Source organism: Diabrotica undecimpunctata, chromosome 1 (genome assembly GCF_040954645.1).
Source record: "Diabrotica undecimpunctata isolate CICGRU chromosome 1, icDiaUnde3, whole genome shotgun sequence".
Lineage (NCBI taxonomy): Eukaryota > Metazoa > Arthropoda > Insecta > Coleoptera > Chrysomelidae > Diabrotica > Diabrotica undecimpunctata.
The window spans coordinates 143,090,922-143,102,416 of NC_092803.1; positions in this window are offsets into that span (position 1 = coordinate 143,090,922).

Here is an 11,495-nt window from a genome sequence, read left to right on the forward strand (position 1 = left end):
TATATGAATGATAGCTTTAAACATTGCATAGAGCTCAGCGGAGAAAATCGAAAAGAAGGTTGGAAGACGAAATTGATATGTATCGCTTGGAGTAACGAATGCAGCACCTACTCCTTTATCACACTTAGATGCATCTGTAAAGATTTTATAGCTATGTTCGTAATGCTGACGGAGAATTAGATCTAGATTATTCTTAATCTCTGCGTAACAGTTAATGTGTTTGTTGTATTGGGTTAGAGAAGTGAAGAACGAAGTGGAAATTGAAACGTCAATAAACGTATTTTAAACGTTAACAATTAACATATTTAATTGTAGCTTATTCCCATTTAAATAGTAATTAAATATTAAGAGATATGAAGAGATAGGGTTTAGATAGAGTTTAGAGTTTATTTATTTAACTACTTAACAAATACAAATATTGTTTGTAGCAAGTCAAAAGTATATAAAAAAGTAATATAAAAGGTAACTTAAATATATATCAAACACGAACTCATATTTAACAGAATAAGATTTTTGGCAATGTCACGGTATGAGTCATATATTCTTATGAGCAGTAAAAGCAATGTTTCAGAAGATATTTTTTTTATAACTTTTTCGAAACTATTACATCTTGGCTGTGTAACACTTTTTGGTAAAATATTGTAATAATTATAATTAAGGCAATTTTTTTCTGAAAAACGTAATCTACAGCGATTTATTCGTAAGTAGTGACAGTTTCGCATATTGTGAACGTGAACATTAAACTGCTTTATTAAGGTCCCGTGTTCTGCGAATTTCAGGCAGAAGTTGAAATATCAACAGAGTAGGTAGCGGCATAATTTTGAATTTGAATCTGAACTAACCCTTGCTAAAATCCTGATAGCTTTCTTTTGCATTCTAAAAATTTGAAGTGCGCTTGTTGAATTGCCCCATATGATTAATCCATAGTTTAGGTGAGTATAGAATATAGAAAAATATGTCATTTTTAATGTTTCTAAGTTAACAATTCTTGCTAGTTGCAGCGCCGGTTTAACCAGGGGTTTTTTCAGTTCTGTAGCACCGGGCGGTTGAAGGTACCCGGGCGTTACGGGCGAAATGCGAAAATAGTAAATTTCTTTCGAAATTTACTATTTTCCAGCAGTCTCTAGGTTTATTATTGTAATTAGTAATAAAATCACAGTAAGCTGACTTTTTAGCATTTTGTAATAGCCGATTATATTCAAATTTTTGATGTTTATATACTTTAAACAAATCGGGATCCTTTGTGGCATCTGCAATGTGTATAATAAGAGAATGATTAAATCTGTAAGACGTTAATTCATTAATAAACCATTGCACGGGTGTTTTTTCAGCAGTTTGTCCTTTTTTTATTGGAAAATGCTTTAATATTAAGTTGTTATAAGTTTCGGTGAGAAAGACTGTCAAAAAATCAGGATCATTATTAATATTATAGAAAAAGTCCATCTAGCGCACGTTTAAGCTTTTGTAAACCAGAAATAATAAATTGTTGAAATATTTGATTATTGTCAACAACTTTAGGCTCAAAGTCCATAAATAAAGCATTTGAGGTCGATTGTCAGAACAACAAGGTTCAAATATGCCCACTCTGTAGGTATTTTTAGAAAAAAATTGTCATAATGTTGTCGATGCAACTACTGGATTGCGATGTGATTCTAGTATAATCGTTTATAGTTACTTTGAGATCAAAAGAATTTAATAGAATTTGAATATCAAAAGAAGGGTCAGATTCGATTTTAAAATTTATATTAAAATCACCAAGTATGATAAGTTTGTCTGCTTTACTAAGCAAGGATGTTAAGACATTTTTAAAATTCCCCAAAAATAAGTCAAAGTCACCCTTAACCGATCTGTATACTGGTAAAATATTGGTTTTTATTGAAAATTCATAAATTGCACAAAACTCAGAACTTTGCTCTACATTATATTCATTTAAATTAAGAGAGGAATACTTAAGATTTTCTTTTACATAAATTATGAGATTTTACTTTTTACTTTTTATTTTACATAAATTATTAAATTACATAGATGGTTATTAATGGGAAAGTTTAGCTAGAGAGTCGCGGGAAGATAAAATGTCTCCATAATTTAAGAACTTGGTTCAATGTGACGTTTTGATGATCGCCAATATCCGGAACGAGTAGACATAATGAGAAGAACTATCACTGATGACAAACCTATGATAAACATCCAAGGGACAGAGATAGAACACGTAGATGAATATACATATCTGGGTCAAAATGTCAAGGTAAGCAAAAAAAAACAGACTACCGAAATATACAAGACAAGAAAGCAGACGGATAAAAATGGAATGAGCAGCAAAACTCTCATACGTACTTAAAAATAAAAACATACCTCAACGACTGCGAACCAAAGTGTTTAATTCCTGTATCCTACCTGTACTTACATATGGAGCTCAAACCTGGACATTTACTAAAATAAACATGGAGAAAATCAGAAAAACTCAGAGAGCTATGGAAGGACATATGCTGAGTATCTCACTCAAAGGCCATAAAACCAATGAAGACATTCGTAGTAGAACAAAAGTAAAAGATGCTGACAAACAGGCAGCTAAACTGAAATGGAAGTGGGCTAGACATAACGAACGTCTTAAGGATAGCCCATGGAATAAAGAAATCGGGAATTGGCGGCCATATGAAGCCAAAAGACCACGAGAAAGACCGCAAATGCGCTGGAGCGACGATATTAAAAGAACTGCAGGACCAATATGGAAACGTCTTACGTTTATATATTCCGAGGCCTATGTTCGGTAATCTGAATGGAGAGAAGGGCTTAAAAAAATCACTGGCGATAAATAGAATTGCAATTTTAACAATTGGCTTCATCCCCTTTTTTATGTATTGGTATTAATATACTAGCATGTACCATCTTTATAAGAAATTAAATACAAACAATGACTTTAATAATTTGAGAGGTAATTGACAAGGAAAAATGTAAAAGTATTACATGTCTGTAAGTTTAAATGGCCTGAAAATAACATATATCAATCTATTTATGCAATTTAACATGAGTAAATATGGGCTGTCGAATACAAAATTTAAGTACAAACTATACCTTCTGTCGTACTAAATACAGAAATTCAGCTGTACATCTTCTTAAAAATTTACCCCTAATAATTTATTTAAACCGGATGCCTTTATGTTTCCATATAAGTAAATCAATTTTATAAAAAAACGCCACTTTTTAAAATGCATTTCCACGTAGATGTACTATGCAACTTAATTATACAGAATTATTTCTTCAATTCCTGGTGCATGCTGATTGTGACAGATCATGATAATGTGTTTGAATACCATGGTAATATTTCTACAGTAACTCTTCAGTATGATCGAGATGATTTCAATAGATCGAATCCATTTCATGGGTACTATGGATGTAAAAATATTATTATTAAAAGTAATAAGCCAGTGAGTGTTTTTAGATTTATTGAACAAGAAATCAGACTGAGCTTGGAACGATTTCATACTAGAAAGTATTTAATTGTTCCTGGGTAAGTAATTTCTAAATAAAATAAAATGACTAAAACACCTTTAGGAAAAATGAAGTTTATACACAAAAAGATTAAAGTCTTTTAGTATACTTTTACTATAATTTTACACTGCGCGTCACGAAAAAGGGGCCACCTGGAATTTTGTAAGAATTTTTCAATAACTTTAAGTTTATACAATTTATTCTATTCTAACTAAATTCCCACAATGCAGAAACACTTTTAGCGTCTTTTAAGCACCGACAAACAATGCCGACAGGTCAATAAGGATAATAAGTCTGCAGAATTGATATCAGTTTTACGACTTCGGATAATACACGTGTTGTTTTTACCTTATTTTTCTTGGATTATGGCTATTCTGTATTTTAAAAACATTTCACTAGTATACAGTTGTTCAAAGAGTAAACTGGTGCAATTTTAAAAATTTAAAACTATGGCTGAGAGATTTGTTAGATCTGTTCAAATTGTTACTTTGATTAATAATGGAATAAGTCAAAGAGAAGTGGTCAGACAGCTTGGAGTCAGTCGTTGTATGGTCCAAAAAATTTACCAACGATTCGTAGAGACTGGATCTCACGAACGACGACCAGGATCAGGCCCGAGAAGAATCACGACGGCCAGAGAAAACCATTCTTTACAACGCACTTCTTTGCAAAATCGGTTCTTTACGGCTAGATAAATCCAAAACCGTTTTCAAAATGCTCACGGGTAGACTTTAAGTACTTCTACCGTGAGAAGAAGGTTAAGGGATTTGGTCTAAGTGCTCGCTGTCTAGCAACAGGACCTTTGTTAACAGCAGCACATCGACAACGCCGAGACCACGGCCATTGGACGACGGAAAAATGTTTTGTTTAGTGATGAGTCCAAGATGGTTCTTTATGGCTCAGATGGTCGCATCAAAGCATACAGAAGACGTGGGGAACGATATGCTGCTTGTGTTCGACGAGTACGTGACGAGAATGCACACCGATACATGGCCGAAATTCTAGACGAGTATATAATGCCTTTTGCCTTTTGCTGTGTTTGTCGGTGAAAACTTTATTTTTATGCAAGACAACGCGCGGCGACACGTAGTCAGGATGGTAACGCAATATCTGGAAACTGTCGGTGTGCCGAAAATGAACTGGCCGGCTCAACGTCCAGATTTGAACCCGATTGAACATGTTTGGGACCAACTCAAACGAAGGGTAAGAAACAGAATACCTGCTCCAATAAATCGTGAGCAGCTTCGGTTGGCGCTCATGTAAGAATGGGAAGCTTTTTCTCAAAACGACATCCAGCATTTGATCAATTCAATGTCAAATCGAATGAGGAGTGTAATTCACAATAGAGGTGGTAATACACGGTATTAATAATCACGACTTAATTGTAATTTTATAAAGAAAACAGAAAAAATGTACAATGTAATTTTTTTTTCAATAAAATCATTATTTTGGAAAAAGTTATTTTTGACATTTGTTATTTAAAAAATGATTGCATACTGCTTTAGAACATATTCTTAAATATTACACAAACATATTATAAGTTGTGGGTTAAAAGTTTAAAACCAAATTAAAAACTTATTACTAGGGAGCGGATTTTATGCTAAACTTGTATATTTTGCATATTTCAGAACTTAACCAAATTTTTCATATTTTAAATCAACATGCAATTATTTTAAGTGTTTGTTTAAAAACATTTTTGTCGAAACAAAAACCTAAAAACCTAAATCTTTTTACATTTCGACACAAAATATTCCCCCGCACATGCCTTCGTATCTTTTTGACAACTACCTGAAGTCGGCCCATTCACTGCCTTTTCGGTTTTTCTTAAAAAACACCTGATCTTTATCCACAAAGTACTCATAGTACGCCGTCATAAAATGATTGTTGCGATGGTTTACCGGGCAATCCGGATTTTATTTAATTTTATTATATTTTGTAGGTATATTTTGATCATTCTTTTGAACACCTTATCGTTAAGAGAATATTTACACCTCCTTTTAAGGCTCCCCCAAACCAACGCGGAAAATTCGCATTACCTGCGGAATTCCGTACCGCATACGATTCGCATTGAATTGTTTCGTAAGTATACAAGTTCAGACAAGTACGATTATCGTCGTTCGGGCATGCGTTTTGTCTGCGTATTTATTCGCCCGGAATCTTAGTTCGCACTCGACAGCGTTTTTATCAGTTTCGCAGTGGTTTCGGATGTGAAAAAATTGAAAATGGAGAGAATTATTGAGTTGGTTTGAAATTATCCTATTCTCTATGACCTTTCTCATGAAGATTATAAAAATGTAAGGAAAAAGGACAAGATTTGGACTAGAATAGGAGAAGAAATAGGCGAAAATGGTGAGTAGTTTTACGATTTTTATTGGTTTATTTTTCTACATCTAAGACTAAAGAAAAGCAGAGGCCTAAACAATACTATATTTACTGCAAGAAGAGTCCATTATTTTCATCGTGAACAATCTATTCATAGTCCTGAATTAAAATACGTGGCAAATTTTTCTCGAACAGAAAATGCCAGTCTTGCAGCTCTCCTTGGGTCATTGTCCAAATTTTGAAATGCTCCAAGTTCAGGCTCTGGTGGATCTAAAAGTTCTATGAATCTATCATCACATTTTTTTGTCCTTAGAAAATTATGCAAAATACATGCAGTTTTCACAATAAGAATACTAGTATCAATTTTTGTTTCCATTGGTCTGTAGAATATACGCCATTTTTGTGCCAATATTCCGAAAGCGTTTTCTACTACTCTTATCGCTTTACAGAGCCTCACATTATAATTTTCCTTGAAAATATCTGTTCTGCTTTGACTGTATGGGAAGGGCCTCAACAAGTATGGTTTTAGTGCAAAGGCTTCGTCTCCAATTAAGACATGGGGGGAAAGTTCATTCTGGCCTAGGAGATTTTTCGGCTCAGGACACCCATCTGATTTGTTTCAAATCTTCTTCCCATGTTGGAAGCTTCGAATATTCCACCGTCGCTGTTTTTACCAAAACCGCCAATATCAACTGAAATAAATCTATAATCTGGGCCAACAATAGCCATTAATACTGTAGAAAACTTATTCAAATAACACCAATAATTAGATCCTGTTTTGTCTGGACACTTGATAGTAACATGCTTGCCATCGATGCTACCAATACAATTTGGGAATCGCCAGGTATTTCTAAAACCTTCTTCAGATTTTTTCCATATTTCTGTAGTTGGTTCGGGCAAGTAAATATGTTGCAAATTTCTACATAAAGCTTCACAAACTTCTACAACTATGGCACTTACAGTCGAAAACCCGACTCTAAAACTATGGCCTATTGTATAAAATGTATCTCCGGTAGCCAGATACCTAAAAAAGAGTATTTTGTTTCAGGGGATGAGATTAAAAAAAAATGGAGGAATCTGCGCGATACGTACGCTAAGTACATAAGAACTAATAAAACTAGAACTGGACAAGCGGCAAGCGATAAAAAAAATGGATATGGGCAGATCATATGGAATCGTTCAAACCGTTCCTAAATTTTGCTAAGACTGCATCCAATGTCACAGATGTTGATACACAAGAATCTGAAGCATTCCCAAATATAGAATTACCCGAAAATATATTAACGGATGAAAATTCCGCAGTACAGAAACCAACGTGTAGTAAAAATCTACTAACAACTCAGACAGATGATTCCCAGAATAAGATTCAACCCTCCTCATCGAAACCTACTCGAAATGAAGCTCCTAGGGTTACTCTTTCAAATGAAACTCCTTCTACAGGCAGAACAAATAGAAAACGCAATTCTGAGCCATCCACATCTGTGAAAGATATGATCAGTTATTTTGAGAGCAAAAAGAGAGTAGTGCATGATGCTACCGATAAACTGTTTTTGGCTCATGCTTCTACGGTAAAATCTTTCTCTCCTAGAAGGCAAATTGAAACAAAAATGAAGATTGCGCAAGTTATCATGGAGCAGGAGTTGCTTCAATTGGAGGAAAGTTCTTTGAATAGCCATCAATCTAGAGCTGAAAGTACAGACACCTATCAAAACCCCTCTTCCGTCGGAAGTATTTCGGTTGTATCCCTACCTTCACCAAATGACACTGCATTACCTAAACAATCGAATACTTCTGGGTTCTATGAAGTGAATTGTGAAAATAATTATGTTACACTACACAACTTGGCGCAGAGTTGCAACCAAGCAGCTTCTCATAATCCATCAGTTTCCAACTATGTCAATTCCTTTGACCCTTACAATACATAAAGTATATTTTAGAGTTATTTTGATCCTTATTCTCTTTTACTGTAGTAAATTAATGATATAAATAATGCCTGCAGTTTTTTTTTTTCATTTTCTTACCTTAATGTTATGGCCAACCGTTCTTCGGGAGAAATAGCTTCTCCGTAATTCGTGTCTGATTTTCTAATATCATTTTCTACAAGGTGCAACAGTTCATCGGAACAATCTATTGTCATTCTAAAATAAATGTAGCATCTTTTATCGTCTTTTCGTAATTGAGGCATCAGCGTGTGATATTCCCCACATTTCAGTCTTTCTAGATTGATATCATGAACCCATTTTCTTCTATTGTTATTTTAGGATAACTATAGATAATAATTTTACCTTGAATTGTCGTCCTCCATTGCTAACATTACAAGAGCTTCTTCTTCATCTGATGATGTATACATTTTTGTGAAGAATTGAGATCACTGAGTAGTATTCTTTGTTTTTCGTTGTCACCAACTCTTCTCAATACTAGACACATACGAGTATGACGCGAATATATTCGCTTCAATATGAAGTTCTTTACGAATTCCGTCAGAAATTCGACTGCGAACTTTCCGTCACGAATCCACTGCGAATAATTCGCGTTGGTTTGGGGGAGCCTTTAACCATCTTTATAAGATTCTCCAACGGAAATTTAAATATGGTTTAAATCAGATCCCGTTTTATTTTTCTAATAAATAGTATTGACCACCCGCCGAGCTTATGGCTGATTAATACTGCAAATTCCTTTAAGCCGATAAGAAACGATACTTATTAAATGTATGATCGAACATACCACCTGTTGGTTTTGCTAAAGGGAAAGTAAATTAGTAAAATTAGTCAACTTTAGTCCGTCAATGCGAATGTTTAGTTTTTGTGTACTACTTCTACTTCTACTTCTTTGTGTACTTCTGTTTGTAAATAGTGCAATATGACGAAAGACTCTAACCTGATTTATTCCTGGATCAGAACATATCCCGGACTTTTTTACACCAATGTGTATTAAGTGTATTAATGTATGTGTAAGCATGATTTGCCGAGGAAAACGCCTTCATAGAAAATTACAAAATTAATTTGTAAAATATTGCTATATTTAAAATAAGCAAAATTATAATAGACGATTCTTCTTAAGAGAAGACACAGAATTTGGTAAACTCATATTAATAACGTTAACCATGTTTCTATATATGGTATTTTAATATTGGTCTAAGACAGGGGGACGCGGTGGCGTGTCTCCTCTTTAATATTGCCTTGGAAAAGGCAATCAGACAATTAAATATTAGAATGAATTGAACTATGAATGGAACTATTTTTAATAGATCAACGCAACCTGTCGCATTCGCTGAGGATATAGTTATAGTGGCAGAAGTATGAGAGACATGGTGCAGTGTTTTGCAAGGCTTGTGAATGCGGCAAATGAATTAGGACTTGTAGTAAACGAAGAAAAAACAAAATAAATGTTGGCTTCTAAAAACCCCCGAAATATCCAACAGAGAATTTAATTTGACAACTATACCTTTGAGCAGGTCAAAGAATTCACATATCTTGGATAGCTATAGTGTATTTTTATGTATGAGAGAGTAATAAAACAATAAATTATGTATGCAAATCCCTAAACTGTTGATACGGGTGACTCACTGAAAAACAGATATTTGTCAACAAGTTTACAGAAGTATATAGGAAAACAATTTTAAATTGAGTATGACCACCAGGTATAAAGGTTGGAGCAGAATAGAATACAATAGTTGTGAGAGTTACTAATCCCTAAATAAGGTTGCCAGTGTCGGAGTGATGGAGGTTAACAGGTACTAATAAATTTGCAAGAAATGTAAGATGTTTATTTTATTGGTTATATATAACCAATAAAAGTTTAATAAGTACCTACCTATTTGCAAAATAAAGTTTAATTCTTTAGATAAAATAAAACGTTTTATTTTATCTATTTGCAAAATAAAGTTTAATTCTTTGCCTATTTGCAAAATAAAGTTTAATTCTTTAGATAAAATAAAACGTTTTATTTTATCTGAAATGAGAGCATTCCACGAAGTAAGGATTTCAACAATCAAATATTTAATTCTTTAATTCCAGGAATCTACGACAGTAATTGACTAGATAATTACCTTCTAAACTTATTCCACAGAAAATGTGATAGTAGTTTTTCCATTTTGTATATAGGAAGGTCCAAGTGGCGTATTCAAAATTCTTAACAGTTCACTAAAAGTAGGTACTTCAGTTGCAAGGTGCAGTTTATTGTGTATACTAGTGTTATGGAATATTTGGAAGTGCCGTGTAAACGCCGAAAAATTGGTCCTCTAACAGTTAATGAAAAAACATTAATATTTAATTGTTTTAAATCATTTACAGACAAACGTTTATGTGAAAGTGTTGATGAGACCGTTGAGTTAGTTAGCAGTACACTTGGTGTTGGGAAATCTACGATTTACAGAGTTATTAAAGAAGAGAAATGTGGTAGTTTTCAAATGCCACGTAATGCTCCAGGAAAACCAAAATTTCAAATAGAATATCATTTTAAAGAAGGACTTCGACGGAAAGTGCATGAATTCTTCTTTAGACAAGAATTTCCAACATTGGATAAAGTTCTTGTCTCAGTTCGAGATGATAAGGATTACCCAGAAATGAGTCGAAGTACGTTATGGAAACTTTTAAAAGAAATAGGCTTCCGCTGGAAAAAGAATCCCAGAAAGTCTATTTTATTAGAAAGAAGCGATATTGTCATATGGAGAAGACATTTTCTAAGAACCATAGAGGAAATGAGAAACCAAAAAAGAAAAATATTTTATCTTGATGAAACATGGATCAACGAGGGTCATACACCAAATAAATTTTGGCAGGATGAAACTGTTACAAGTCAAAGGCACGCTTTTGTAAATAACTTATCTACTGGTTTAAACCCACCATCAGGAAAGGGACGCAGGCTGATAATAGTACACATTGGCAGTTCAGACGGTTTTGTTGAAGATGGTTTATTAACTTTTGAATCAACTCGTACCGGTGACTACCATGAAGACATGAACGCTGATGTCTTTCAAGAATGGTTCGAACAAATGATAGATCTTCTTCCTAAGAACTGTGTAATAGTAATGGATAATGCAAGTTATCACTCCAGACTTATAGAAGGACTACCCACAACCAAGTGGTTAAAAAAAGACTTGCAGAATTGGCTGAGTTCAAAAAATATTACGTACCATCCCGGATCTATAAGAAAGGAACTTTATTCGTTGTGTGCCCTTCATAAAGAAAAATTTAAAAAATACGAAATTGATGAAATTGCCAAAAATCGTGGAATGACAGTACTTAGATCCCCACCATATCATTGTGAATTAAACCCGATTGAACTGGTATGGGCACAGATAAAGAGTGAAGTTTCAAGAAAAAATACCACTTTTAAAATTCATGATGTTAAACAGTTGTTTTTGGAGGCCGTAAATAATGTAAAACCTGAAAAATGGGAAAAGGCAGTAAATCACACTATTAAAGAAGAGGAAAAAATGTGGAAGCTGGACAATATTACTGATAAAATGATCGAGCCAGTTATTATAAATCTTGGTTCTGAAAGTTCATCTTCTGAATCTGATTTGGATTTGTAACAAGTAGCTGTAAGTTTTATATTAATATTGTTATTCATCTATTTAACATACCTTAGACGGTTTTAAAAACTCTTTTTCTCTTTTGTAATTTTTAAAAATTAAAAAAAATGTGAATTTTTTAAAACCCTTTTTAATGTAGGCCAGTCAG